The sequence below is a fragment of the Dendrobium catenatum genome, unplaced genomic scaffold (assembly GCF_001605985.2).
Source record: "Dendrobium catenatum unplaced genomic scaffold, ASM160598v2 fragScaff_scaffold_915, whole genome shotgun sequence".
NCBI classification, from domain to species: domain Eukaryota; kingdom Viridiplantae; phylum Streptophyta; class Magnoliopsida; order Asparagales; family Orchidaceae; genus Dendrobium; species Dendrobium catenatum.
Window position 1 is genome coordinate 396,579 of NW_021319377.1, and position 4,990 is coordinate 401,568.

Here is a 4,990-nt window from a genome sequence, read left to right on the forward strand (position 1 = left end):
TGTACATCATTCAAATGGTACAAATCCTCAATTTTGGAGAACCACTATAGAGCATCCCAATTGCATATAACTAATTTCTTTGAGATTGGAGCAACATTCATGTATAATGGGGTTTTTGATGATGCTATTAGACTTATAAGATTTTTCATTCTTATTAAGGGATACAACTAAGATGTGGTTGAACTTTTTAGCTCCAAGTTTGATTACCATATTGAATGATTTAGCTCATAAGTTCCTAGCCAAATACTTCTCTCCATCCAAAACTATAAAACTTAGGAATATCATCACTTTATTCACTTAATTAGATGGAGAATCAATATATGAAGCTTGGGAGAGATTTAAGAAATTCTTAAGAAATGTCCACATCATGTCTTGTCTGATTGGCTTATTATCCAAACCTTCTATAATAGACTCATAGGATCTCTCAATTCAATTATTAAAGCTGCTATTGTAGATTCTTTGATGAACAAACCGTTCGATGAAGCATAGACTTTGATTAAAGAAATGAACACTAATAATTTCCAATGTCCTTTGAAGAGATTGAACCCTAAAAAAGTTGCTAGCATATATGAATCTAATTCTTTATCAAATAATAATAATAATAATAATAATAATAATTTAACTATTTTAACTAGTCAAGTAGTTGCAATATCAAGGAAATTACATAATATTTGTATTAGTAAATCCCAAAGAACACCCATGTCATTAGAGGAGAGTGTTTATAAACATCTACTGACTAAAATGCCTTGAGGATATAATCTTTAAATGTCATTAATAATAGAAAAAACAACTTTATTCCAACACTTATAATCTAAGTTAGAATAGTCATTCCAACTTTCAATATAATAATAATCCTAATAGGGGAATCATTGGAATCTTAACCAAACCATCCTTACAGGAAATTTTAGCCCACTTTAATAGAATTATAGAAACCTAAAGCCTAATTAACCTCCTGAATTTAAAATAAAAAATAAAATTAAAAATAAGAAAACTTTTGTATAAGACCTAGTTTTACGAATGATAACCCAATTACAAAGTAATGCTAATGGAATAAGGAGAATGGAAAATCAATTATGGCAATTTGATAGTTCTTTCCTAGCAATTGTGAGGTAAACCCCAAGGAAAAAGGTAAGGAGCATTACAAAGCTATTCGAGGTTTCTGTGAGAGTTAGAAGAAATGATTAGTAATAAGGATCAATCTGAGGAGGAGACACCTGTAGAACCCACCAAGCTTGAAGAACAATCTCAACTTGATATAGTAGTAAGGAAACCCATTATAAAGATTATTGAGAATTGCCACCATCATTTCCCTAAAGGTTGTTGAAGTAGAATTTAGATACACAATTCTCTTGATTTTTGAAAGTGTTTAAAAAGTTGATTAGTAATATTCCATTTATTAAAGCCCTAAAGTAGATGTATACCTATGCTAAGTACATGAAAGACATCTTGAGCACGAAGGGAAAGATAAGAGACTTTGAAACTATTGCCTTGATTGAGAAATGTAGTGTGATTGTATAAAAGAAACTCCAATAAAATCTTAAGGATCTTCATAATTTTACTATTCTTATTTCTTCAAAGGATAAACTTTATAGGAAAGCATTATGTGACTTAAGAGTTAGCATAAATTTCATTCACTTGTCCATATTTAAGAGACTTAACCTAGGAAAAGTCCAACTCACCATTGTTACCCTTTAATTAGTAGAATGTTCATTCACTTATCTAAGGGGGCTGTTAGATAATATGTTAGTCAAGGTAAACAATTTATTTTCTTAGTTGACTTCATTATCTTAGACATAGAAGAAAATAGAAAGATACATATTATCTTAGATAGACCTTTCTTATCCAATTGTAGGGCTATGATTGAGGTGTAGAAGGGAGAGTTAACTATGAGGGTTTAGGACTAGAAAGTGACCTTTAATATTCTAAAGTATATGAAGATTCCTAAGGATCATAATGAGGAATTTCATAGATTAGATTTAGTTGATGTTTGTAATAGCCTAAACTCTTAACAATCAAGATATTATCTATTTTGGCCTAAGAGATTCATGATTTTATCTTGTTGGTGTAACTTCCCAAGAGGTCATCCATATCAAGATTTCTTTGGGATGAACATGCTTAACTGTGGTGTTTCTTAATAAAATTTCAACAATTACACCAAAAGGCATATCAATATTTAAGAGTTTAGTCTCCTTTTACTTCATAAGGTTCAAGAGCTGGCTACCATAATGTAGCACTTTGTCTTGTATGGTACTTAATTCTCATCTTTTGGGTGGCATATTGCTCTATTACCATTTGTAAAAGTCCAAACTCTTAACTATTGAGATATTGTATGCTTTAGCCTAAGGGCGTCACAATTTTTTCCTTTTGGTATAACTTCCCAGGAGGTCACCCATCTTAAGATTTCTTTGGGATGATCACGCTTTGTTACAGAGTTTTTAAATAAAATTTCAACCATTACACAAAAATATGCCTCGATTTTTAAGAGTTTAGCTTCTTTTTACTTAAGTGATTTTGCAATGAGATGTAGAGTATCTTATGGAAGAAGTGTTAATTGATTATTCTTCAAAGAGTTTATTATGCAAGGATGATATAGGGGAAGTAGAAGAAGATTCTATTCATATGGTTAGTGAAGCCTCTAAATTATTTAGGAAGAGATATAAAGTTCTAGATTCATCATCTCTAGGGAAACCATAAAACCATTATTATAGTTGTACCTATTTTAGAGTTAAAATCATTACTTGCCCACTTAAAGTATGACTTTTTAGGAGAAGAGTTAATCTTACCTATCATTATTTTTATTAAGTTAAGATAATATTAAGTTAAGTTGATCAGGATCTCAACATATATAAGAAAGCTTTTGGTTGGACCATTATTAATATTAAGGGAATCAATTAATCCTTATGCATATAAGATTATAATGGTAGAGAACACTCCTCTAAAAGTTAACCCAAAAAAAAGAGTTTACCCTATAATGAAGGAAGTTGCGAAGAAGGATATTTTAAAATGGTTGAATGCATGTATCATTTATCCTGTTTTAGATAGTGCTTGGGTGAGTCCAATTCATTGTGTCACGAAGAAAGGATGCCTAACTATTATGGTTAATGAGATAAATAAGTTGATACCCACTAGGATTTTTACTGGTTGGAGGATATGCATAAATAATAAGAATCTAAATAAAGTTATTATGATGGATCATTTTTCTTTGTCTTTTATTGATTATATTTTAGATAGGTTAGCAGGGCACCCCTTTTACTAATTTTTAGATGGATATTATGGTTACCACCAGATTCTTATAGCACTTGAAGACCAAAAAAGAACTACATTCACTAGTCATTACGGTACATTTGCATTTAGGAGGATGTATTTTATATTGTTTAATATCCCTCTAAAATTTCAACAATGTGTGATGTTTATCATCTTGATTTAAAAGAGAAGGGCATTAAAATCTTTATGGATGACTTTTCTATCTTTGGAACAACATTTGAAGTGTGTTTAAAATAATTTGAATTTATTTTGAAAAGATGCAAGAAAACTAAAATTGTGCTTAATTTGGAAAAATGCTAGTTTAGGGTTAAGGAAGGCATTATCCTTGAACTTAAAATCTTTGAAAGGGGCATGGAGGTTGATATGGAAAAGATCCAAGTGATTAAGAATTTTCCACCTTCTATTCTTGTAAAGGAGTCTGTAGTTAAATTTTATTAAAGATTTTTAAATGATTTTTTTTTTAAATTATAAAGCTCTTGTGCCATTTACTTGAAAAGGATATTCTATTTGAATTCAATTCATATTATTTAAATGCATTTAAAAAACTTAAGAGGTGCTTAGTTATTGTACCTATCATCATCTCACCTCAATGGTATTTAAATTTTGAATTGATGTGTGATGCTCGTGACTATTTAATTGGAGAAGTTCGAGGACAAAGGCTAGATAAAAAATTTTATGCTATAAATTATGCTAATAAAATATTGAATGAAACATAAATTAATTATACATCTACTGAGAAATAGTTGCTTGTGATAGTTTTTTGCATTTGATAAATTTAAATCATGCTTACTTGGCACCAAAGTTATTATTCTCTCTGATCACTCAACTTTTAAACACCTTTTAACCAAAAAAAGATGCTAAACATTGATTGATTAGATGAATTTTATTACTCTAGGAGTTTGATGTATAGATATTAAATAACAAAGGTTCTAAGAATCAAATGGCTGATCATTTGTCAAGATTAGATAAGGGGGAATTTGTGCATAATGATGTTATCATTAATATTTTTTTCCCCTGATGAAAAGTTGTTCACATTATATTCATTGTGTGTGCCTTGGTATGCTAACATTGTTAACTACATTATGAGTGGAGTGATCCCATTTTATTTGACATATACTTAAAGAAACAAATTTATCTTTTGCCAAATTCTATTTTTCGAATGAGTCATATTTATTTTGGATATGCAAATATCAAATTACTAGAAGATGTATCTTAGAAGAGGAGTTTGAAATCATTAAATAATGTTGTGATTTAGAGGATGTAGAACTACTTCTAAGATCCTTCAATCAAGATTTTACAAGTTTAGTATATTTATGAATGTGAATGAATACATAAAAAATATGATAAGTATTAGAGGGTAGGTAATATGTCAAAAAGACATGAAATTCTCCGAAATTACATGTTAGAATTTAAGATATTTGATGATTGGTGACTTGACTTCATGGGTCCTCATATTTATTCTTTGGGGAATCAATATATATTAATAGCAGTTGACTATATATTCAAGTAGATTGAGAGGGTTAAACACCCAAAATTGATGCTCAAATAGTGACTAATTAAAAAAAATCAAGATTTTGAGTACCTCGAGTCATTATTGATGAGGGAAGTTATTTTTGTAATAAAAGAGCGGATAATCTAATTCCAAAACAGGAAATAAAAATGTCCAACCTAGACTGCTTAAGGAATAATCTAACCATATGGTTGAAGTATTCATCAAAGTATAAAC

At 29.6% G+C, this 4,990-nt stretch overlaps 1 non-coding gene across 1 annotated transcript; it reads right to left on the reverse strand.

The window, feature by feature from the left end:
* Positions 1–268: 268 nt before the first annotated feature.
* Positions 269–374, reverse strand: LOC114580279. The gene has a single exon (XR_003701638.1). It is a non-coding gene; the product is annotated as a small nucleolar RNA R71 (small nucleolar RNA).
* Between the last annotated feature and the right edge of the window lie 4,616 nt (positions 375–4,990).